This window comes from Schistocerca serialis, chromosome 9 (genome assembly GCF_023864345.2).
Source record: "Schistocerca serialis cubense isolate TAMUIC-IGC-003099 chromosome 9, iqSchSeri2.2, whole genome shotgun sequence".
Classification (NCBI taxonomy): domain Eukaryota; kingdom Metazoa; phylum Arthropoda; class Insecta; order Orthoptera; family Acrididae; genus Schistocerca; species Schistocerca serialis.
This window is the reverse complement of record NC_064646.1, coordinates 345,522,857-345,550,480: the sequence shown is the minus strand read 5'-3', so window position 1 is coordinate 345,550,480 and position 27,624 is coordinate 345,522,857.

The following is a 27,624-nucleotide window of genomic DNA, read 5'->3' as shown; positions in this document are numbered from 1 at the left end:
ACGGAAACTACTGCTTATCGAAACAGATTTATGGACCACGAACGCTTCGACGGTTTGTTATTATTCTCTTCTATATACGTGACAGGACAGCAAACTTTCATTTCTTAGTCGCTCCGTCCGTATCGATCATAAATCATACATGAAGAACATCATGATTTTCCTGTTGCGATTACGTGATATCAAAGACTTATAAAATTTTCTCCTTTTCCGTCATCTTGGATTCAGTGGCATTCCTATCATAGAGGATAGGAAAGAATGCACCCAGACGTAACGATAATGCCCCTTCTTCACCTTTCAACGCTTTACAGGCCTCTGTATCAGTGAATTTCTGATAATAACTGAGCAAAATATCGAAATAACGATCAGCCATAGCAGCAGTGCTAAGATTTTTCGTTTTTAAGTAAACATTTTTTGGAAAATGAGTTAATTTTATTCATGAAATTTGCGTTTTTTTTTAAAATATTTCTTTAATATAGATGATGGGGAAAGCGATCAGTTACATTTTAATAGCAATGTCGACGGAAAGGAGCTCAAAACATGGCATAACAAATGTTACAGCCTTGCTGAGACAATAATGTCCCCGTTGCCGCGTGTTGTGGCTTAAGGTACACGTGTATATCCGTTCTGCAGGACTTGCCCCCCGCCCTCTGGTCTATACGGTTGTTTTTCGCTATCGTCGCCGGATATCCGTTGTAATGCAGAATGGCACCAACCCTATTTTGGTAATATTTTTATGAAGTGACACAGCAGGGAAGTGCAGTGCTTCATTTGCTTTAAAAGATTAAAGATTTGTCTGCTGTTTCTATTAAATAATAAAAAAGGAAGGAAATTGTGGTAACAGTAATAAATTAAAAACTTAACAATTCATTTCTAGGTTATCCACTGTCTGTGTCTACATGACATGCCTTTATCTGTTTATGGCCCTCAAACACGAACAAATTAACACGAAACACGGTGTTCTTCAGCTTCAGTTTCCGCCCTTAACGCTGACTATTCGTAATGCCTAAGTGGTGGACGATCTCCGATTATAAAATGATTTTTTAACAGAGTTTAAAAAAAATAGAATCGATAAGAGAATACAGGTGATTTTTTTGTAGAATTCAAACACTTTCCGAGGAAAACAGTGGACGGTGGACGGACTAAGGTTTCTTTTATTTGCCTATTTAATTTAATACTTTCATTCTACGTGTACTGAAACTGAGAGAGTCAATATATTTCAATCTTTGTTCGGATTCTACGTTTATTGCAGGAAATGATAGAAAAAAACAAACGAAAATCGGTTATTTCAAAATCTGGTTATTTTTGCAGTTTTAACAGCCACATTAAACTGGCGTGGAAAAAGACTATATAACTGAAAACCGGTTGTTTTAGCGATAACCGTGATTCCTATAGTGCCTGTATGTTCATTTATGCGAAGATTTATTCCGCCAAAGACGCCGTACTTAGGGTTTCAGATCTGCATTGCAGCAACGGACCCAATAAAGGCTGCCAATAGTGTGTAGCAGTTGGCAGCGCTTAGTATTACTCAATGGGACCTAAATGTCGTCACCGGTTCTATGTATTTCTCGTCTCTTCTCGAGTACTAAGTTACTAGGGCGTTGATCTTTAATACAGACTGAACTAATCTTAAGAAATATTAAAAACTCATGAATCCTCATCCACTTCCTACAACAGAAAAGGGAGATGGGTTAAAATCTTGCTATCGGACAAACACGTTCAGTCGGAAGCTCTAGTGTTAACACGTCACAAATGTAACGCCTGTAGTCCAAATTACAGGTTACGTCAACGACAGGTAATTGTGTTGTGTACTCAGTGGCACCTCATCCCTTCAGGCAAGGTGCAGAGCTCATGTGACAATCCATCTGGTAACATTTATTTTCCTAACAACATACAAACACAGATATGTCCGCAGTGACGCTGAATGCGGAAGCGAAACTCGTCTGAAAAGAGAACATGGTGTCCTCCTGTGCCCAGAAGCCGGCCGTTGTGACCGAGCGGTTCTAGACGCTTCAGTCCGGAACCGCGCTGCTGCTACGGTCGCAGGTTCGAATCCTGCATCGGGCATGGATGTGTGTGATGTCCTTAGGTTAGTTAGGTTTAAGTAGTTCTAAGTCTAGGGGACTGATGGCCTCAGATGTTAAGTCACATAGCCGGCCGGAGTGGCCGTGCGGTTCTGGGCACTGCAGTCTGGAGCCGAGCGACCTCTACGGTCGCAGGTTCGAATCCTGCCTCGGGCATGGATGTGTGTGATGTCCTTAGGTTAGTTAGGTTTAATTAGTTCTAAGTTCTTGGCGACTGATGACCTTAGAAGTTAAGTCGCATAGTGCTCAGAACCATTTAAGTCACATAGTGCTCAGAGCCATTTGAACCATTTCTCCTGTGCCCAGAGTTGTCGGCGTGCTTCGACAACCTAGGCCACAACAATAGTCATTGTGCTGACAGCCTTTGTGATCAGACTTCGTCACAATATCCGTGTCGACACCTGTCATGATTGGTTGTCCAATCCTCCACGGTCGAGTATATGATGTGTCTGTTTTCATGGGTGCTGTGATCCTGCGTTGTGATGAAGACTGCCATCAGAGCCCCTCAATTCAACATTCGCATGGCAGTCATGGGATCTTGACCAACACGAGCAGCAATATCACTGAAAGATAAACAATAATCTCGAAAGGCCTTGATCCTGCCTCTGTCGAATTCCGACACGTTGTGGTAGCTGTACCTCTACATCTATACGACAACCCTGCAATTTACAATTAAGTGCCTGGCAGAAGGTTCATCGAATCACTTTCACACTATTTCCCTACCGTTCCACTCTCGAAGAGCGCTCGAGAAAAACGAGCTCTTAAATCTTTCTACGCAAGCTCTGATGTCTCTGATTTTATTACAATGAGTGTTTCTTCCAATGTAAGTCGGAGTCAACAAAACATTTTCGCATTCTGGGGAATAAGTTAAATGTTGAAATTTCGTGAAAACGTCACACCGTAACAAAGAATGTCTTTGCCACCCTAACGCGCGATAGTTCAGCTTTCAAGTTATGACTGCTTACGCAGGCTGGCCAACATCTAAAGTGGAATTAATCTGAGGCAACATAGGTTGACACTAGAAACGAATTTTCACGCAACTGTCTTCTTTGCCACTATCTGCGAAATAAATCCTCGGCACCTCAGGTGATCACTCGGAGAACGACTCACAAATTGAACACCACTGGACTTTAAGCCTTTCGTTGAAGTCTTTCACTCGACTCCAAACCAGAGGAAAAAAATGGCTTTGAGCACTATGGGACTTAACATCTGAAGTCATCAGTCCCCTAGAACTTATTACTACTTAAACCTAACTAACCTAAGGACATCACACACATCCATGCCCCAGGCAGGATTCGAACCTGCGACCGTAGCTGTCACGGGGTTCCAGACTGAAGCGCCTAGAACCGGACGGTCACACCGGCCGGCCAAACCAGAGAACCGCAATCGGTTCTGAGAATGGTGCTGCAAAAAGCTAGTTCGGCTCCCACTCAGCGCTCGAAGCCAGTCAGCCTCGTGCATGAACTGGGAATCACCCCTGGAAACTGTATTGATATTAGGCGTCTTGTGGAATGATGACTTTGGGAGGGCTGCTGTCGTGAAAAAACACATATTGACTGTCTACTGGCTCTCGACGTCGTCGGTGATGGGATTAGCTGGAGATTACAGGACAGCGGAGCGCTGCTCAGCTGAACCCCTCGCGGCTCTCGTCACAGGTGCACGGGAAGCAGCAGCTGTGGCAGCGGCAGGTACTGCAAGGGCGTCCAGATCGGCTTACGGCTCGCACGCAGTGACAACCGCGGACCGACACGCGGGGCCGACACCCGTCCAACCGGACGAAGCTCGCCCGGCCTCTTGTCAACACGGTGCCTCCACCTGCCCAGCTCACCAGCAACTCTCCCCGCTCCGTAAGTGACTCCAGGGGCTAGAATTCCATCTGCAAGCAGTTGTGTTTAGTACCGACTGACAAGGAATGAGATAAAGCGATGTTCAGCCCGATATGATCTGCATCTACATCTGCACTCTGCGAGCCAGCTACGGACCACGTGATAATTTCAGTTCCTTCTCCTTTGATCTGTTTCTTTTCCCCTGTACTCTTTAATCTTTTCTCCTTTTCCCCTTTACTTCCCTTGTTCCTTCTGCCTTGGAAGCGTTCTAAATCTACCACTTTTCTCCTTCTCGCACTTCTTCTGGTTTTATGTTGTGTATTTCTGAATCATTTTTTAACTACTCGTATCCAACTCGTTAATTAGCTCTCACATAGATGGTTCAAATGGCTCTAAGCACTACGGGACTTAACATCTGAGGTCATCAGTCCACCGAGCGAGGTGGCGCAGTGGTTAGCACACTGAACTCGCATTCGGGAGGACGACGGTTCAATCCCGCGTCTGGCCGTCCTGATTTAGGTTTTCCGTGATTTCCCTAAATCGCTCCAGGCAAATGCCGGGAAGGTTCCTTAGAAAGGGCACGGCCGACATCCTTCCCCAATGCGATGAGACCGATGACTTCGCAGTTTGGTCTCTTCCCCCAAACAACCCAACCCGTCATTAGTCCCCTAGACCCCTAGACTTATAACAGTTCAAACCTAACTAACCTAAGGACATCACACACATCCATGCCCGAGGCAGAACTCGAACCTGCGACCGTAGCAGCAGCGCGGTTCCGGACTGAAGCAGCTAGAACCGCTCGGCCACAGCGGCCAGCTTCTTCCATAGACACTTGAATGTCTGTTTCGTTAACCTATTATGATTAAGCCTATATAAATCCCCAAAAATCAGTTTTTTCGATATTCTTACAGCGCCAAAGTGCTGTAACAAATGTGTGTGAATGGGTCGCGCGCAGAATCGTGGATTGGGGGACGGGGGGAGGATCTTGGTGCTCGGTTCCTATTTGAGTTAGGAATATGCGGCAAAACGTTTTTGGTTTAAGCAGGGCCAGCGGCCAATCGTATACCCCTTAGAAAATCTGTCTTAATGTAGCTATGTTACATTATATTAAGCAACGCTTGGACGACGAACCGTAGCTGGCGCCCAAGCAAGTTGTGCGAATCGATTGATTCCTTTTGCAAAATATTTTAATTAGGCTGAGATTAATGCTCAGAGAATGACACCATTTGTACGTGTACCTTTCTAATTTTACCTGTAAAAACAGTCACCCTCATTCGGATTTTTGGTGCAAAAACAGTCGTCCTTAATTAACTCTGCACTGGAGCAAGACTTATGGCTCGGATTTGGTCCACCAATGTATCCGACCTAGGTCTAAGATAAGTTTTAACCGTCCGAAAAAAATCTTGCTTTGTTTAAATTTTACGTACAAAAAATACGTTCGTCTGGGAGGTTTTTGAAGCGCTTCACTTCTATACTTTAAGCTTTTACGAACCAGTTTAAACTGTGCACGAAGACAGATAAATGGATACCGTGAAAAAAAATTTTTTATCTAATAACGAGCATCCATTGTCGAGATACGATGGTTTGAAGTCCAGATAAATGTAGCACTTAAAATTCGTTTTACATACGTTGGATGCGCAGAAACGGTTAAAAGTGAATCGAGTAAATAAAAACGCATTTTTACCATAAAACTATAAGCTCTGTTTCAAACATCTAGCTTCACTCGGATTTTGAGTGGAAAAAGTACTTTTTGTTAGTTTCTTTACAAACGCCTATTCTGTGTTTCATACTTGTGCGAATCGCTCCAAATTTTGTAAGAAGGCAGACAAATCCATTGCCACGATACAAGCAACATGGTTTGAAAGACAATAAAGAAACCTGTACTGGAGTAGTCGTCGCCCAAGTCAACAAAATCTACATCGGGTGCCAGGCGATGGCGGTCTAACGTCAAAATTATGGTAGAGTAAAAGTTGGGAGCTAGAAAGAAAAATTCTCCTCTCGTAGCACAAAAAAGTCGAATGTGTCCTGCACATAGTTAGGGATGTAAAAGAAGGGAACTAGCTTTTCGGCTTACATGACGGCTTCAAAGACATTTAAATCCAAATATCTTAAGATATTCGCACTTCTTTCTTGTTAGTTTTAGAACTCATTTCATATAATATAATGCATTCTGCCGAGTAAAGTAACATGATACACGATGTCATGTTGTATAACGTGAGACATGCCATCATGTCATCCCACATGGCACTTTTGATGTCTTGTGATATAACATAACGTGTCATTAAAGTTTAGGATGCATGCATCCCCATTCTGGGACAATTCCTTTTACAGATGCATCGCTACTCTCCGATACTTCCTATAGTTGATGCATACCAATCTCTACAATCATATAAATTTGTGTCCATTTGTTCTTACATCCCTCACCATATATGTAACAGCCTGTACCACAGAGTCCTGGAGCGAGAAAATGCGCCCCTCTTGCCGCACTTCATACCCCATCCCCCCGGCCCTCTTGCCAACGGCCGTGGGTTGCAGTATATTCCTAGGTTCATCAGATGAACCTCGTTCTTGAAAGATTGTAAGAAGGCTTCAAGATGACAGTGTGTGTCTGTCATCAGTCACTTGCCAGTTTAGTTTTTTCACGGTCTCCGTTACGCTCAGCCATCGGTCAAACAAACCTGTGACCAAGAGTTTGCATCCGTGTGGATCCACAACCTCTAAGTGTTTAATAAAAGAATACATTACCCGCTGTAGGCTATATTGTGCTTTATTAAAATAATGCTACTAGCTAATTTCGGCAGTGAGCTATTATTAAGCGCGCCCGCATCACGTGGTCGTGCGGTAGCGTTCTCGCTTCCCACGCCCGGGTTCCCGGGTTCGATTCCCAGCGGGATCAGGGATTTTCTCTGCCTCGTGATGGCTGGGTGTTGTGTGCTGTCCTTAGGTTAGTTAGGTTTAAGTAGTTCTAGGGGACTGATGACCATAGATGTTAAGTCCCATAGTGCTCAGAGCCATTTGAACCATATTATTAAGCGCATTTGCTATGTCATGTTTTATATATTGTGCTCATAACATTCTTTTATGTCACATACATAAAACCAGAAGTCATGTTCCATCGCAACGTATGAAGCACGACTTCTGGTTTTATGTATGTGACATAAAAGAATTTTGTGAGCAAGACATATAATACCGAGTGTACATAAAGTCCGGGAACACTTTGAAGAACCAAAGATTGTACAGATATCATACATATGTCATTTTGAGGAGAAACTCTGACAAGTTTTTTTTTTCCATGCATACCGCCACAGCATAGTTTGGTAATTTGGCGATAGTCAGGGCTAGTCGCAAACATGGCGAGCTCATGTGCGGAGCGAGCTGTTTCATGAAATGGCCTCCCCGATCTCCAGATCTCACTCCGTGTGCCTTTTTTTTTGTGTGTGGACACTTTAAAGTTCTGGTGTACGTACCGCCTTTGCCACGTGATGTAGCAGAGCTCCGGGAGAGAATACGGGAAGCGACTGCCACAGTCGACGATGCCGTGCTGGGACGGGTGTGGGAAGAATTCGATTACCGTATTGACGTCGGCCGGGTCACTCATGGTTCGCATATCAAATGTTTGTGAAAAAACTTTCAGAGTTTATCTTCAAAATGCAATATGTATGACATCTGTACAATGTTTAGTTCTTGTGCAGTAAATAATTGAAAGTGTTACCAGACTTTATGTACACCCTGTACATGACATAGTAAATATGCTTGATAATGCTCACAGCCGAAATTAGCTGATAGCACGATTTTAATAAAGCACAACACAGTCTATGACGGATAATGTATTATTTTATTAAACCTGTGAGCATTCACACTGCCCTTCCTTGTATATGTTCAGCATTCCTTGTTAGTCACACAAACTGGAGCAATATTGTAGAATGGATTGCATGAATATTTAGAATCCTAGCAATGAACCTAAGTCTGCCAGTAGCTTTACCTACGACTAGAGTTGTAAAGCTACCATAGCTACTGTAGACTATCGTAAGAAAAGTAGACTATAATAGTTTCCCTAGTAGTTTTGGTGAGTTAAGGGCGTACTCGTATTGCCTGTACATATGGTGTGCCTGTACATATGTTGGGCTTTATCTCATAACGATCACTTTCTTTATATATGTGATCAATGTCTTATTAGTTTCTCTTATAAACGGGGAGCAGTAAACATCAAGAAACTGAATGAATATATATATAAGGGCCGCGTAATCCACGGAAAATTTTTGTTCTACATAGTTATCCCTCGGTATATTACTTAAAAATAAATAGTATGTATAGCGAAGTTGAACGTGTCAATGTTTAATTCAGGTTTTATTAGAAATTTTTTTTATTTGTAATGTGAAACATTAGGACGGTGTAGTACAAATAAAGTTAATTATACAGGTTTATCAAATAGCGCTAAAAACGCTAATTCTTCAACAAAAAAGTAAATTTAAAAAACCGCAAAACAAAAATATATCAGACATCGCATCAATAATTAGTCGAACTTCTACAAAACATGTTTCTGTTATTGATAAAGCCGGTCGCTGTGACCGAGCGGTTCTAGGCGCTTCAGTCCGGAACCGCGCGACTGCTACGGTCGCAGGTTCGAATCCTGCCTCGGGCATGGATGTGTGTGATGTCCTTAGGTTAGTTAGGTTTAAGTAGTTCTAAGTTCTAGGGGACTGATGACCTCAGACGTTAAGTCCCATAGTGCTCAGAAACATTTGAACCATTTGCTATTGATTAACAGGTGTCGCATTTATCACTAACAACAGGAAACTTGCTTCCGATCATGATGAAAAACTATCTATTCAGTACAAAGTGTTTGTACATCTGTGCCGTATTTGCATCAAAAGTAATTGCTTTGGTTGCATAAAAACGCACAAATTACAGGATCAACTAATTTTTTTTACTTATAAAATGCACTTCATATGCTGTAAGGATATAAAACACACAATGGACTAAGGCTGAGCGATGAGCAGTTCTAATTATGTGGAAAACAACCAACCAAAAAAACGAAGAGAAATCGGCAGCTCCCATTTTCTATCTTACGCATTCATCTATGTTTCTTGTCCTACCAATGCTACCAGTACTACTGGTAAGCCTACTATTTACTACGCCATTTACGTAACGTACCAAAACTACCGAACCGCAATTTTAGTAGAGCGCAACTTTACCTATAACTGAGGCTATGTGATCGCTGCAAATTATTACACTCAGATATTTGTATGATTGCAGTTGTGACTCATTCGTATAGTCACAGGACACTGTGTCTTCTTTTTCCGTTTTGTGATGAGCACAGTTGTACATTTCTGAACATTTAAAGTAACGATGTGTTCACTGCCTTGCGTCCCATCGCGACCCTGCACGAGGAAACTCAAAATGGTTCAAATGGCTCTGAGCAGTATAGGACTTAACATCTGAGGTCATCAGTCCCCTAGAACTTAGAACTACTTAAACCTAACTAACCTAAGGACATCACACACATCCATACTTGGGGCAGGATTCGAACCTGCGACCGAAGCAGTCGCGCAGTTCCGGACAGGAGCGCCTAGAACCGCTCGGCCACGGAAGCCGGCGAGGAAACTCAGGTTATGCTTTTACGTGACCGAAAATTTATGAGTCATCTCCTTTATGTCCTTTCCAAATCTATTATTTTCAAAACTATCTTCATTAGCGTTTTATAGTGACTCATTGACACTTTGTCATGTCTCTAATGATCCAGCGCCGGTCGTAGTGGCCGTGCGGTTCTAGGCGCTACAGTCTGGAGCCGAGCGACCGCTACGGTTGCAGGTTCGAATCCTGCCTCGGGCATGGATGTGTGTGATTCCTTAGGTTAGTTAGGTTTAATTAGTTCTAAGTTCTAGGCGACTGATGACCTCAGAAGTTAATTCGCATAGTGCTCAGAGCCATCTAATGATCCAGACCATTTTTTTCATACATTTGACACGTAACTGCTCTACTCACATGCAACACTATTAGAAGCAGTGCCTGACCATACATTAAAGACAGTACTGAGTTAGTTTCCCAGCGATTGCCAAGCGCTGTACAAAGAACGTAGAAGGGGAAGCCTGAGAAAAACTGAAGGACAGAGTGCGGAGTGACACTAATGACGCAGACGATGACAGCGCATTCGCCGGCCCTTTTTTAGAAGGGTCGCGCGGCCGCTGCGGCAGAAACAATGCTTGCAGGTGGGGCAGTCGCTCTGAGGGCGCAGCTGGCCCTCTCTCTGTACGGTCAAGCGCCCCAGAAGGGCTCGAGGGCCGGACGGGACGCGCCAGGCTGAGTGTTTGCAGCCCAGCAATAAATCAGGGCCGACACCCTTTGTGCTCACGTCTACCTGCCCTCCCTGCCCCGGAGGGATCAATCCATGAATGAATGTCTCTAAAAAGAGAACCACTTACCATTCCTCGCCGAAGACGACGCATCGCGCCGAGGGGACTCCGCTACGAACATTTCTTCAACACTGGGAAGCATTTCTTTCGCCGAAATCGCGCTAGAGGAAGTAGCCGTCAAGGGCTTCACATGCAGCGTGGAACGAACGCTACTATTAAGAAGAAAGGGAGTAAGAATAGGGTTCGTCGTCCAGTCGACGCCTAGTTCATTCGGGACGGACAAGGAAGCACATCGGCATTGCATTCTTCGACGGAACCATCCCGGCGTTTTCGTGAAGCTATTTGTGGGAACCGCAGAAACCGAAAATCTCTATAGGTGGACGATGGTCTGAACCACTGTCCCCCCCCCCCTTCCCCCGCCATCCACAAGTGCCATATGTAAGTGCAGCCAGTGTCTTATCTATGCACCACCTCGCTTGATTATTCTACATCTACATCTACATCCATACTCCGCAAGCCACGTGACGGTGTGTGGTGGAGGGTACTTTGAGTACCTCTATCGGTTCTTCCTTCTATTCCAGTCTCGTATTGTTCGTGGAAAGAAAGATTGTCGGTATGCCTCTGTGTGGGCTCTAATCTCTCTGATTTTATCCTCATGGTCTCTTCGCGAGATATACATAGGAGGGAGCAATATACTGCTTGACTCCTCGGTGAAGTTATGTTCTCGAAACTTCAACAAAAGCCCGTACCGAGCTCCTGAGCGTCTCTCCTGCAAAGACTTCCACTGGAGTTTATCTGTCATCTCCGTAACGCTTTCGCGATTACTAAATGACCCTGTAACGAAGCGCGCTGCTCTCCGTTGGATCTTCTCTATCTCTTCTATCAACCCTATCTGGTACGGATCCCACACTGCTGAGCAATATTCAAGCAGTGGGCGAACAATTATACTGTAACCTACTTCCTTTGTTTTCGGATTGCATTTCCTTAGGATTCTTCCAATGAATCTCAGTCCGGCATCTGCTTTACCGACGATCAGCTTTATACGATCATTCCATTTTAAACCACTCGTAATGCCTAGGCACAGATAATTTATGGAATTAACTGCTTCCAGTTGCCTCGGTGAACTTCCGATGTTATCCACAAGGTCATTTATGTATATTGTGAATAGCAACAGTCCTACAACACTCCCCTGCGGCACACCTGAAATCACTCTTACTTCGGAAGACTTCTGTCCATTGAGAATGATATGCTGCGTTCTGTTGTCTAGGAACTCTTCAATCCAATCACACAATTGGTCTGATAGTCCTTATGCTCTTACTTTGTTCATTAAACAACTGTGAGGAATTGTATCAAACACCTTGCGGAAGTCAAGAAACACAGCATCTACCTGTGAACCCGTGTCTATGGCCCTCTGAGTCTCGTGGACCAATAGCGTGAGCTGGGTTTCACACGATCGTCTTTTTCGAAACCCATGCTGATTCCTACAGAGTAAATTTCTAGTCTCCAAAAAAGTCATTATACTCGAACATAATACGTGTTCCCATTATTAGTAGTGAAAGTGCTGACAGCAATTATATCGTTTTACCACCTAACTCTATATAAACCGCAGTCGTTACTACGGATGTAGAGTATCGCCGTAAGCTATGTGTGGCTCTTACGGCACATGGTTTCTGTAATATAAAGTGGAACCGCAGCACAGAATTACACAATAACCTGGTCACATTAATGTAGGCACCTTTCAAATCCCTGAATAACCACCTTTTGCAGCGTGGCGAGCAGGAAGAGTCAGTGAGCTTCTGGAAGATTTCGGAAAGGTTGTGAAGCCATGCTGCCCTCGGATTACCGGTTGAGGGTGTCGCGAACATCCCGATCGAGGAGGTTTCACAGCTTTGGTGGCCAGAGGAGTACGGTTAACTCATAACTCCTTCAGGTACTCTTCGAACCACGCACGTCCACTGCGAGCTGTGCGACACGTTGCATTGTCCTGCTGGTAGATACCATCGCGCCGAGGAAAATCAAAATACACATGCGCGTGAACATGGTTCAAAATGGTTCAAATGGTTCCAAGCGCTATGGGACTTAACACCTGAGGTCATCAGTCCCCTAGACATAGAACTACTTAAACCTAACTAACCTAAGGACATCACACTCATCCATGCCTGAGGCAGGATTCGAACCTGCGACCGAAGCAGCAGCGCGGTTCCAGACTGAAGCGCCTAGAACCGCTCGGCCACAGGGAGAGAACATGGTCCTCGAGGACAGATGGATACTTTTGTTTATCGGTTGTGCCTTCCTGAATGAGATGGCCCAAGGAATACCACGAATAAATTCCCCAGAGCAAAATGCTCCATCTCCGGCCTGGACCCTTTCGACGATTGCTACAGGATGTTTGCGTCCCGACGTTTCACACCGATGGAGCATTAACCTTGGTTTCATTGGAAAAGGCCACCTGTCGCTATCGGTGGACGTCCATTTGCGGTACTGGAGTGCAAATGCCAGCCTTCGCTACCGATGAATAGCAGCCAGTATGGGAGAGTAAACCAGGCACCTGCTGGGGAGGCCCATACGCAGCAAAGTTCGCTGAACACTCCTTGACGAGACACTATTGGTAGCCTTTTGGTTCAAATGCTCAACAGTTGCAAGTCTGTTCAACCATACACATCGTTCGTTCACCCCTGTCATCTATAGCATGTGGTGCATCACAGTTACTTCTTTGTTGGTTTTGAATAGCACCATTTTGCCATGTACGGTATACTTTAACCACAGCGCCACGCGAATAGTTTCCTAACTTAGATGTTCAAATGATTCAAATGGCTCTGAGCACTATGGGACTTAACATCTGAGGTCATTGGTCCCCTATAAATTAGAACTACTTAAACCTAACCAACCTAAGGACATCACACACGTCCATGCCCGAGGCAGGATTCGAACCTGCGACCGTAGCGGTCGCGCAGTTCCAGACTGAAGCACCTAGAACCGCTCGGCCACAACGGCCGGCAAACTTAGATGTATACAAATGCTTCCACCCTTGGGCCGAAAGCCAATAGTCATGCCCTTTTGTACGTCAGATAAATCGCTCCGTTTCCTTATTACACGAAATGACTACACTGTTTCCGGACCCATCGCCCCTGAATCCACCACTCCCCCCACTCAGACGCTTTACGTAGCCTCCACTGCTGGTGTTGCCACCTGCCATCTGTGAGTGGTTACTGCACGTTGACGTCGAACATGGGTGATGTTCACATTAAAGTCGTTGGACCGTTTATGCGGATAAATACATGAGACACTGCTGAATGATTCTGTACTTGAATACAACTGGTTTATGTCTAAGACCACCATCACAATGACTCTAAGAACAGGGAGAACACTGAAATTATAATAGTGGATCACATCATATTATTGAAACACCATTATAGCTTGAACTTTGTACACAGACTTGTGAAAGATGCATAAATGCCATAATTATATGTGCATCAAAACAATCAAGCACAATATGTAGGGAAGATCATAGAAACGAACGAAATATAAATCAAAATTAACGAAAAATGCATTAGCAATGCAGGAAGCCTCATGGAGTTGAAATTTGTTCCACTTCACAGCTCTAAAAAAAAACACTTACAGACAAGTGGTCCAAAAAATGGACATAAAACACACAGAGTACAATGCTGACTTACTGTGCAAAGAGAGATATATCGGAAATTGTAGTCTTGTGAATTACAACGTTGTGGTAATACACATGCTACGAAGATAATAAGTGTAAGCAAGTGGGCGGAAACCTTTTCAGATAGATACATCACAAGCTGTTACTTTTTTTTTAACGTGGATACTGCAAAGGATGTGATCTGAATGATTGTAGTAAACCGGGTTAATTTTCAGGCTGTAACAACAATTATGCTTTATTTTTGTGATACGCAGATCACCAAAACATTTTGTAGAAGGTAATTGTGGTTATAATTCATTTTAAGACCTCTCTTAATCATTAGTGAGTAATTTTATTTCTAATGCGGATTCCTACGCACAATATAGGCCATGGGAACAATAATACGTTCTATAACAAACAGCAACACGTCAGAAAATGAGTAGGAGCTAACACGTGCAGTCATTATCATCAAAAGTAGCTGAAATAATATTACGGAAAGATGTATATTCTAAGGTTCACAAATAGATGACTGAAAGATTATTTAACAATTGATGAGTCAACTAATTAAAGTTACAGAATTCTATTTTCATTATGCCAAACTAAAGAAAACTGGACTGAGATGAGCAGAAGAATCCAGAGACGAGGCTACTGCTCCACCAGAGGCTTCAGCTACCGTCATGAGCGCTCAGACGCTACTAGTCTACGAAAGTTCATGACATTCTTCCTGTGCAGGATTGTACAGCCGCATCGCGTATTTAACATAAGACGGAACATTCACATTTCATTTCTGCTTGAGAAGGTATGAAAAAAAAAGCTTTTTGAGTGTCTCGTTCACTAAAAACAATTTATTTTATATGTTTATTAGTTCCAGAAATACAGACGTGCGAAATCGGATGATTCTCTTTGATACACGCTGTATTTTAAACGCGACTGCGCCTTGCAGTGGCCACGTCATCACGACAGATTGGAACGTTCTTACATCGTAAAATTTGCTTTAGGCACGCATATGCGTTGTTTATTCCGCAAACAGCAATGTTGCAGTAAAGTCATGCGCTATACTGTTTAAACCAGAATGTTGCTTTAGAGTAACTCCTTGAGGAAGACAGAACGCGCGGATAGCTGATGGCAAGAGCTACGGTTTATGTCCACTTGATTTCCGTCCTCAGTCCGTGCCACTGTAATTCGGAATTTTCTATCCGTCTTTCACAGATACAAAGATGAATGAAAGACGCTATATACAGTTTACGCGACGAATGGTACAAATTTAAAGGTTGTTGACTCAACCAAATATCTCGGTTTTACAATTATAAGCAACTTAAAATTGAGGAAGGCGAATAAGAACTGTGTTTTATTGACAGGATACTTAGAAGGAAGAAGAGATCTACTAAAGAGACTGCCTACGCTAAGCTTTTCCTGACTCCCCCCGTCGGAGGTTCCAGTCCTCCCTGGGGCGCGGGTGTATGTGTTGTCCTTAGATTAAGTTAGAGTAAATAGTGTGTAAGCCTAGGGGCCGATGAACTCAGTAGTTAAGTCCCACGGGAACTTAACCACAACTAAGCTTTTCCGTTCTCTTCTGCAGTACCACCGCGTGACGAGGGATCCTCATCAGATGGGATTACGGAGGACATCGAAAAAGTCGAAAGAAAGTCAGTTCGTTTTGTGTTATTCAGAAATAGGAGAGTCATTGTACGAATATGATCGAGAGCTGGCGTGACAATCATTAAAACAATTTTACGTTCCGGATAGATCTTTTCACAAAGTTTCAGTCATCAACTTTCTCCTCCGAATTCGAAAATATTTTGTTGACTCTTGCTTACATGGGGAGAAATGTAATACAATAAGAAAAATCAGAGCTAGCATGGAAACAATTAGGTGTTCATTGTTCCCAGGAGACTATCCGAGAGTGGGGAGGTCGAGAAATAATCTCACGGTGGCTGTGTGAACTCCTCGCACAGCACTTCGATGTGGGATGCAGAATAGTGATAGATGATGATGGTGTTTGGTTTGTGGGGCGCTCAACCACGCGGTTATCAGCGCCCGTACAATTGCCCACCCTTTGCTCATTCCAAACTCGCCACTTTCATGAATGATGATGAAATGATGAGGTCAACATAAACACCCTGTCATCTCGAGGCAGGTGAAAATCCTTGATCCCGCCGGGAATCGAACCCGGGACCCTGTGCTTGGGAAGCGAGACCGCGACCGCGAGAGCATGAGCTGCGGACAGTAGTGATAGAGATGTAGATGTTGATGGAGATGTAGGTATATGTAGATGTAGAGGTAAATGAAATTCGCATTACGTAGTAGCAACTAAGAAAAATACATTTCTAAAAATGTTATTACGAAATACAAGAGAAAAAAACTGAAAGCGTTGATCAACAAACGCACAAAAATATGTTCATAACCTATTACTTCAAAAGAAACGTACGAAGACAGTTGGTAGCACACGCGATAGCTAGTGTCGACGTTACATGCTCCAGACATAAAAAATGAAACGTCTGTGAAACCGGCAGTCGATCTGAATAAAGGAAATGAGTTACGAGAAATATAAAAGAATCTGGTTCGTTCATATGATCGATGTTCGCCAATGCTGGACGTGTCCTCATGCGGCGAGAGGTGGGGACACGTAATACACTACTGGCCATTAAAATTGCTACACCACGAAGATGACGTGCTACAGGCGCGAAATTTAACCAACTGGAAGAAGATGCCGTGATATGCAAATGATCAGCTTTTTAGATCATTCACACTAGGTTTGCGCCGGTGACGACACCTACAAAGTGCTGACACGAGGAAAGTTTCCACCCGATTTCTCATACACAAAGAGCAGTTGACCGGCGTTGCCTGGTGAAACGTTGTTGTGATGCCTCGTGTAAGAAGGAGAAATGCGTACCATCACGTTTCCGACTTTGATAAAGGTCGGATTGTAGCCTATCGCGATTGCAGTTTATCGTATCGCGACACTGCTGCTCGCGTTGGTCGAGATCCAATGACTGTTAGCAGAATATGGAATCGGTGGGTTCAGGAGGGTAACACGGAACGCCGTGCTGGATCCCAACGGCCTCGTATCACTAGCAGTCGAGATGACAGGTATCTTATCCGCATGGCTGTAACGGATCGTGCAGCCACGTCTTGATCCCTGAGTCAACAGATGGGGACGTTTGCAAGACAACAACCATCTGCACGAACAGTTCGACGTTTGCAGCAGCATGGACTATCAGCTCGAAGACGATGGATGCGGTTACCCTTGACGCTGCATCACAGACAGGAGCGCCTGCGATGGTGTGCTCAACAACGAACCTGTATGCACGAATGGCAAAACGTCATTTTTTTCGGATGAATCCAGGTTCTGTTTACAGCATCATGATGCTCGCATCCGCGTTTGGCGACATCGCGGTGAACGCACATTGGAAGCGTATATTCGTCATCGCCATACTGGCGTATCACCTGGCGTGATGGTATGGGGTGCCATTGGTTACACATCTCGGTCACCTCTTGTTCGCATTGACGGCACTTTGAACAGTGGACGTTACATTTCAGATGTGTTACGACCCGTGGCTCTACCCTTCATTCGATCCCTGCGAAACCCTACATTTCAGCAGGATAATGCACGACCGCATGTTGCAGGTCCTGTACGGGCCTTTCTGGATACAGAAAATGTTCGACTGCTGCCCTGGCCAGCACATTCTCCAAATCTCTCACCAATTGAAAACGTCTGGTCAATGGTGGCCGAGCAACTGGCTCGTCACAATATGCCAGTCACTACTCTTGATGAACTGTGGTATCGTATTGAAGCTGCATGGGCAGCTGTACCTATACACGCCATCCAAGCTCTGTTTGACTCAATGCTCAGGCGTATCAAGGCCGTTATTACGGCGAGAGGTGGTTGTTCTGGGTACTGATTTCTCAGGATCTATGCACCTAAATTGCGTGAAAATGTAATCACATGTGAGTTATAGTATAATATGCTTGTCCAATGAAAACCCGTTTATCATCTGCATTTCTTCTTGGTGTAGCAATTTTAATGTCCAGTAGTGTAAATACATTATCCAACATCATCGTTTTGGTGGTCCAGGTGTTATGGTGTATGGAGACCAAAAGTTGTATGGGTGTACTGATATCCAGATCTTTGAACACGGTACAGTCATCGACCAACGTTACTGCGGCACTGCATCCCTTCTCCACACGCCTCTTTTCAGGGTGCCTCGGTCCGGACTTCATTTTTATGGATGTCAGTGCTCGACTGCATTGAACAGTGCACATGGAGGAATACTTGAAACGAAAGGATAGTCGGCGAATGCACTAGCCTGGCCATTCACCCCACTTAACCCCAATGGAGTACGTGTGGGATGCGTTGACGAGACGCGTTGCAGGGCGTCCACGTGCACTATCGACCATCCAGCAGTTGTCGACCGGGACGCCCTACCACACGAACTCCCAACCAACCTTGTGGCCAGCGGGGGAGTACGTGTTGCGTCCGTGGTGATCACACACTATATTATGGCCCATGTCTCGACTTTTGTATTGTCTAGCACACCATCATAAATCGTGGTGATTTAAGTATACATAATTATTTTCTTTGAATTAAAGTATCATTTCTGTTCGTCTCACAGCATACTTTTTTCAGTTACCATTTGTACTGTACTGTTGCAGTTGATTCACTGTATGGCACAAGTTTCATCGAACTTGGAAGTGACGCATCATGGGAAAGTTTCTTTCGTCCTTAAGTTTTGCACATTCTTGCATATAGAGATTATATTTCGTTATTATGTGGTGCGTGGTTCCCTTGTCGTACCACGGTTACCCACCATACCCTAGATACCATACAAGAGGAAGCGGGATGCAATCTTGGTTGGTAGTCAGAATCTATAATTAAGATAGTTTATTGACATTACGCTTTTCAAGGAATTTGACAATTACAAATTGTGGTTGAGCCAATAGATAAAGCTTTGCAAATACAGCTAGACCCAACGTACTCAGTACTCAAATAAACAGTCCCTTAAGAGAAGCTATAAAAAACTTAATGTGCCAAGCATTTATAGAAATCTTAAGCATCTTATCAATTACTTCACATAGCCACTTCATCAAACTTCTTAAAACCAGTTATTACATTAAGATGGCCACACTTAACATTCTTCACTAAAATACCCTTGTAAACTTACTATTGCAATCAGTTAACGAAGCACTTGTTAAAAAGTCAATTACAAACTTAACGTTGCCGGGCACTAATACCCCTTGCTTTATTCTCTCTTCTTAAGAAAATAGAATTACTGACAAACTTCAGATTCAAACTCCCAAATAGGATTTCCCTCAAAATACATATAACGAAAACAGCTAGCAACTACAGCAGAAACACTGATCTTTAAAAATGAATGTTCACGTGCTCAGACGTGTTTATAGAAGACTACCAGAAACAGCTGTGCAAGGAACTCAGCAGATGCTATACAATTTAAACTTTAGCCAGTCGCTAGTCGCTAATATTTAAGGAAACAGGTTCGTAAAAGAACAGGTTACATACAATATATATTTATATGTCTACCAGCTTAACCCGTCTTGGCAGAAGGAAGGGAAATAGTAAACTTTTGAAGGCGGTGTGTGAACAACTCCCGGTAGTGGCCAGGTTCTTAAACACTGCCAGGCCTAGACCTCGGACGACATTTCACTCCCCACCAAGGCACTGGCACAATCAAAGTTTTTTGCATGAATCACAAAGACATTCCAATAACTCTGAAACATAGAAACATGCGGCAAACCTTTGACTCAATATATGGGTAAGCATATAAAGGAGCACGTTACACTGCTGACAAATTCGCAACTTTGACCTTAAGCATGGCTTGACCTTAAGCATGGAGAACTGTATTAATAGAGAGCAGGCTTTAAAAACGCCAACATAAAATCATTTAATTACAAGAAACACAGAGCACTAGTAAAACTTCTGAGAAAACTATCAAATAACGGCCACCATTTAACTAGGCCAACTGAACTCTTCCAAACCATCTTACAGTTCGACTATGAAAGTCTCACCATAATAATAACATTTAAATGCCTCTGAGTGCGTCGGTCAGAAAAACACAATTACGACCACTTACTTCATATCACGTACACAACACCAAGTAGCGGGTTCCACGGCTTCACCGCTTCACTTCAAATTTTCTTCCCAGCGAAGTCACAGAACTTGTATCTCCAAGCTACCCATGTCGCCAGAACGCCCGACCAATTTCATACCACAACATATAACGGTCACCACGCTCGTTCGGCAGCCGTTGACACTCGTCTCCCAGCGAATGTCACGAGATCTCGAGGGTTACCCGTCGAAGGCTCACAACCCCGTCCCTTCGCCCCCAACCCGGAAGATAAGAGACGCGAAAGGCGATGATAGCTCAACCACAATCGATTTCAACGATACATGAACAAAATAGCACTGACGCCAGCTCGCCACGGCTCACTATGATTAGTTCAATATTTGTATTTAAAAGCGTGCATTGTTCAAAAATTAGTTCTTCGTTGTCACGTTGCCATATTTTTCAGAACCCTGTATTTCGATAAAATAGCATTAAATAGCTTTATCACCGTTGTTTTTATACACGATCAGCCAGAATATTATGACCACCGACCTACCATCAATATAAACCTGTCGAAGCGATAGCAGCGAGAGTTGGCGAGGAATGACTGCTAGACACCCGCACGGTCCATACAGTGAGCGAGCTGCCGGTGTGTAGAATGGGGAAGGCGCGTGAACTGTCAATGTGACCGAGAACAGATTGTGATGGCCCAGACGCTCGGTTCGAGCATTTCGGAAACTGCATAATTGTCGGGTGTTCGAGGAGTGCTGTGGTGAGTGTCTTCAACACGTGGCGAAACCAAGGTAAATCGCGTCCAGTCGTCATGGGGTTCAGCGGCCACCTTTCATTACAGATTTCGGACGTGGTAGAACAGGATAGGCGGCGAACAGTGGCGGAGCTACCATCAGACTTTAATGATGGGCAGAGTACAAGCGTGTCTGAACACACAGTAGATAGTGTCGGAAGTCCCATGCGCCTTTTCGCGGATGATGCTGTAGTATACAGAGAAGTTGCAGCATTAGAAAATTGTAGCGAAATGCAGGAAGATCTGCAGCGGATAGGCACATGGTGCAGGGAGTGGCAACTGACCCTTAACATAGACAAATGTAATGTATTTCGAATACATAGAAAGAAGGATCCCTTATTGTATGATTATATGACAGCGGAACAAACACTGGTAGCAGTTACTTCTGTAAAATATCTGGGAGTATGCGTGCGGAACGATTTGAAGTGGAATGATCATATAAAATTAATTGTTGGTAAGGCGGGTACCAGGTTGAGATTCATTGGGAGAGTGCTTAGAAAATGTAGTCCATCAACAAAGGAGGTGGCTTACAAAACACTCGTTCGACCTATACTTGAGTATTGCTCATCAGTGTGGGATCCGTACCAGATCGGTTTGACGGAGGAGATAGAGAAGATCCAAAGAAGAGCGGCACGTTTCGTCACAGGGTTATTTGGTAACCGTGATAGCGTTACGGAGATGTTTAATAAACTCAAGTGGCAGACTCTGCAAGAGAGGCGCTCTGCATAGCGGTGTAGCTTGCTCGCCAGGTTTCGAGAGGGTGCGTTTCTGGATGAGGTATCGAATATATTGCTTCCCCCTACTTATACCTCCCGTGGAGATCACGAATGCAAAATTAGAGAGATTAGAGCGGGCACGGAGGCTTTCAGACAGTCGTTCTTCCCGCGAACCATACGCGGCTGGAACAGGAAAGGGAGGTAATGACAGTGGCACGTAAAGTGCCCTCCGCCATACACCGTTTGGTGGCTTGCGGAGTATAAATGTAGATGTAGATGTAGACAGTGCACCGAACACTCCTAATGCAGCAGACGAGCCATGCGTGCGCCAATGTTAGCACCGTGGCATCGGCAACTTCGACTGAAATGGGCACTGGACAGAGGCGCAATGGCAGAGCGTTGCATGGTCCGGTGAATCCCGATACCTTCTTCATCACGCCTTTGGGAGGGCGCGAATCAGTCGTCTTCCGGGGGAATAGCTCCTTGAAACTTGTACTGCGGTTCGGAGATAGATTGACGGCGGCTCAATTATGCTCTGGGGAACATTCATGTGGGCATCCATGAGTCCAGTGGAGCTCGTGCAAGACACCATGACCACCAAGGAGCATCGTGCACTGATTGCAGACCACGTACACCCCTCTATGACGATCATGTTTCCCGACGGTAGTGCCAGTTTTCAACAAGACAATGTGCCATGTCATGAGGCCAGTAGTTTTATGAAGTGGTTCGAGGAACACAGTGGCGTGTTCCAATTGATGTGCTGGCTCCCCCCAACTCGCCAGTTCTGAACCCGATCGAATGCATCTGGGACGTGATTGAACGTGGCGTCAGAGCTCATCGCCAGCGCCCCTGTGATTTACGGGAATTAGGAGACTTGTGTGTGCAGATGTGGCGCCAACTCCCTCCAGCGTACCTACCAAGGACTCATTGCTTCGATGCCACGACGCGTCGCCGCTGTTATCCGTGGACACACCGGCTATTAGGTAAGTCGTCATAATGTTGTGGCTGATCAGTATGCATAAAGACTACGTTGTAAAAATAATTGTTATTGTAAGGAAATTGTTTTTGAAGATGATTAAATGTAAAACACGAAGGTTGGAACTTTGATAGCGGCAACTATTTATTTACAGTTCGTACAAATTAGATACGTGTTTCAAAGTATTAGTGACCTTCAACGTAGTCACTAGCATTGCGTATAACCCGTTGCCAGCGATGTGGAAGTCGTAGGATACTGTTAGCAGTGCCAGTTGTGTTAACAGTTCAAGCGGCGCGGTCTATTGCCCTACGAATTTGTAGCAGTTCTGAAGCGAATGCCAATAAGTGTTTCCTTCAGTGTAGAAATCGAGTTGAACTCACGAGGGCTTAAGTCAGGTGAGAGCAGTAGGAAGTATAGCACCTACCAGCCCCATCAGTCAAACAAATCAGTAACAGCTTGCACTGTACGTGCTTGAGCATTGTCCTGCAAAGTGAAAGAAACTGTCATCACTGCTATCTCTAAGCTGGCGGTACGTTCTGATCCAAAAATGAACAGCATACAGACAGAAGTGATGACACTTTCTGCAGAACCTGTCCAACATTTTGCAGGACAATGCTCAAGCACGTACAGTGCAAGCTGTTACTGATTTGTTCGACTGATGGGGCTGCTAAGTGCTATACCACCTACTGCACTCCCCTGACCTAAGCCCTCGTAAATTCAACTCGATTTCTAAACTGAAGGAAACACTTCACGGCATTCGCTTCAGAACTGCTACAAATTCGTCGGGCAATAGACCGCGCCGCTCGAACTGTCAACACAACTGGCACTGCTAAGAGTATCCTACGATTTTCACATCGCTGGCAACGGGTTATACACAATGCTGGTGACTACTTTGAAGGCCAGTAAAACTTTGAAACATGTATCTATTTTGTACGAGCTGTAAATAAATAGTTGCCACTGTTAAAGTTCCAACCCTCGTACTATATTGTTAGAGAGTAACATTTCTGAGTTCTAGCCATGTGCTAGTGCGATTTGTAGCTGCGATCTAGAATCAGTAGAAGGAAGAAGTACGTGTATTTTACTGATAGTATTTGTGGCTTTTTGCGAACTTGCTAAGGCTAGCAATGGTGTGTCATTATATTCAAATAGACGATACGTGACGAAATAAAAGCTCGTGTGCTAGAAATCATAGTCTGTTTATGGAGAATGGCACCATATTTCAACCTGAATGCTTCACATGAAATAATCATCCCCCAGACGACGACGGATGAATACAAAGATAACAGGATAAATTAGAATTATTCAAGTTTCTTTGGCCATATTCGTTATGATTCAACGGGAGTCTTACAAGCAAGGCCAAGGCCACACACGCAATCGAATTTATTGAGGATTAAATTACACTACTGGCCATTAAAATTGCTACACCACGAAGATGACGTGCTACAGGCGCGAAATTTAACCTACAGGAAGAGGATGCTGTGATATGCAAATGATTAGCTTTTCAGAGCATTCACACAGGGTTGGCGCCGGTGGCGACACCTACAACGTGCTGACATGAGGAAAGTTTCCAACCGATTTCTCATACACAAACAGCAGTTGACCGGCGTTGTCTGGTGAAACGTTGTTGTGATGCCTCATGTAAGGAGGAGAAATGCGTACCATCACGTTTCCGACTTTGATGAAGGTCGGATTGTAGTCTATCGCGATTGCGGTTTATCGTATCGCGACATTGCTGCTCGCGTTGGTCGAGATCCAGTGACTGTTAGTAGACTATGGAATCGGTGGGTTCAGGAGGCTAATACGGAACGCCGTGCTGGATCCCAACGGCCTCGTATCACTAGCAGTCGAGATGACAGGTATCTTATCCGCATGACTGTAACGGATCGTGCAGCCACGTCTCGATCCCTGAGTCAACAGATGGGGACGTTTGCAAGACAACAACCATCTGCGCGAACATTTCGACGACGTTTGCAGCAGTATGGACTATCAGCTCGGAGACCATGGCTGCGGTTACCCTTGATGCTGCATCACAGACAGGAGCGCCTGCGATGGTGTACTCAACGACGAACCTGGGTGCACGAATGGCAAAACGTCATTTTTTCGGATGAATCCAGGTTCTGTTTACAGCATCATGATGGTCGCATCCGTGTTTGGTGACATCGCGGTGAACGCACATTGGAAGCGTGTATTCGTCATCGCCATACTGGCGTATCACCCGGAGTGATGGTATGGTGTGCCATTGGTTACACGTCTCGGTCACCTCTTGTTCGCATTGACGGCACTTTGAACAGTGGACGCTACATTTCAGATGTGTTACGACCCGAGGCTCTACCCTTCATTCGATCCCTGCGAAACCCTACATTTCAGCAGGATAATGCACGACCGCATATTGCAGGTCCTGTACGGGCCTTTCTGGATACAGAAAATGTTCGACTGCTGCCCTGGCCAGCACATTCTCCAGATCTCTCATCAATTGAAAACGTCTGGTCCTTGGTGGATGAGCAACTGACTCGTCACAATACGCCAGTCACTACTCTTGATGAACTGTGGTATCGTGTTGAAGCTGCATGGGCAACTGTTCCTGCACACGCACATCCAACCTCTGTTTGACTCAATGCCCAGACGTATCAAGGCCGTTATTACTGCCAGAGGTGATTGTTCTAGATACTGATTTCTCTGGCTCTATGCACCCAAATTGCGTGAAAATGTAATCATATGTCAGTTCTAGTATAATATATTTGTCCAATGAATACCCGTTTATCATCTGCATTTCTTCTTGGTGTAGCAATTTTAATGGCCGGTAGTGTATTAGCTATAGGAAAAGTTAAATTTACAATGTAATCAGCTGTATTAAAAAGTATGCGTTGAAACTAGCAGCGATAGGCCTAGGCCATAAAAGTGTGAGAATTCAGCAATGATCAAACTTTGGTCTCTAACATTTAGATTGTAAACTGTTCAACCATTTTCGGAGCGAGCCATAAAGATGGAAATTAAAGTGCTCCAGTCTTTATGGTTCGCACCGAAGAAGGCTGAACAGTTTACTGTCGAAAGATTAAACACCCAGCTGTGTTGAATTCCTGCAAGTCATACGCCGTGAAAACATGAATGTTCATGTTGAGATGACTGCTGGAAGAAAGAAACTCGCTCGTTGGCGTCAGGTGCTTTCTTGTCCTGGGTGTTTTCCTTTAGAGAGAATCGCGGTCGTTAAGCTTGGTGAACGTCTTCGTTGGCGAGGAATGTGCAGTGTATGCATTGGGAAGAGTTCGCACATTTTTGTCCCCGAAAGGAAAATCTGCAACAGGCATGCCTGATCTGCCGCCCTCAAATCGTGCAGATGGTACGAGAAGCCACGGAGTGAAACTGCCTCCGGCGACAAGAAGCGCTCACGATGGTAGCTCGTTAGTGGTTCTCGGCCGGTACCGAAATGCTCTAGTCAAGGGAAAGGGGTAGGCGGCGCCGTCCGAATTCCGGTGTAAAGGCCGCGATAAGAAACAGCGGCCTCATTACTGATGGGCCGCCGGCCACACCAGGCCGTCACCGCAGCCTTATAGTCATACATCACGAAACACCTTGCAGGTAGTAGCTAAAGCAAGGGTTATGCAAAGAACGCGCACATTTTTTTATTGCGAGTATAGTGTCGCATGAGAAAGCAAGTCTTATTCCAGTCCTCTGATAGTACGTAATATTGCTTGACATTATACACTATTTCATTCTTATTGAAAGCAAGTTATCCGCAGCTGTTACCGACACTTTGACTGCAACAGCGTTTTTAGTGTTGTGGCGACCTGCCTCTGGGAAAGTTGTAACGGGACACCCTCCCCTAGCATTACTTCTCCTCAACAGTAGTTGTCAGTGCCAGTATCACTTTTCTAATTTCATATAATTTTATAGACAGTATGTCGTATTTCAAGCTGAAGTTTATGAAAAGGAATTACTTTTCAAAATATTTTGGTTTCGATGTTATAATCGAAAAGTACTACTTCTGAATGTACAGTTAAAATTGTTTTTTTTTCTTGTTTTAGGAACATTTGAAATTACGAATTATTTGCGCTCTTAAAATTTCTGTTGTTATTTACGCAATCCTGTACTGTTTACTACGTTTATTTCTGGATTCATTTATGAAATAATAATTGAAATTAATAAGGTGACGAAAACTGGTAGGAATTATTTGTTAAAAAAATTGTAAACCATTTGGAATATTGTTATTTCCGAGGAGTAAGAGAGTCGTAAACTTGCCTCCGCTGTGATCGGACGTATTTTTGTATAATAGGTGCAAAAGATATAATTTCGGCTTTTTTAATGTAAAAATCAAAATACTGTATGATATACTAAAATGTGAGAAAATCTGTGGAAAATATATTTACGTAAAAAATTCTACTACGACAATCTTCCAATTAATGTAGTTCAAATCAACCGTGAGGACCTGATAGAGTTTCAGCTTCAAAAATCAGGCTGTTAGACAAGAAGAACTGGAGCCATCTCAACATGACAAGCTAAGTAAACTTGAAAGTTTATTGTAATCTTCACTCCTCTCAAATCTCAACAAAAGCCTCTGCTTATTAACTACTTGGATTGGGCATTGTTTAATGTGGACAATAGATGGAAGAAAGAAAGAAGGGGGAGATTACAAAGTGAACATTAAAATATTCGTAGACTAAAGGCTCAACATAGCACCTTCACGATATTGGGCGCGCGCGGATTATTAAGTTCGAGCCAAGTGCTGTCACCAGAGCGGCCTAAAAATATACCCCCAGTAAAAGCGAAATGTTCAGCTGAGGTGTTGAAACTGATTAAAACCATAATCTGACTGCGCACTATTGATTAACTCGTCTCACAGCGCGCGACCTCAAACGTTTCAATTCTTTACGAGATTATGTTCTTTCCAAGCAGTAACTTCACGTAAATATTTTTCACTTGAATTTAAATATTCAGACTATTAACTTCAAATCAATAATCATTACAAATGTCATAACTTCAGCACGACCAGACTATGAGAAAGAGATGTGGAAAAGCACCATTTAAATTCTGATAAACAGTTCCGCAGAATTTACAGTATTTAGGACCTAGGGTTTCTACGTTTTGAACATCAAAGTGATATGCATCTCATATGGAAGTCTGTGACTTCATCATATCCAAAGAAGAAACATATTCTATCTGATGAGAGT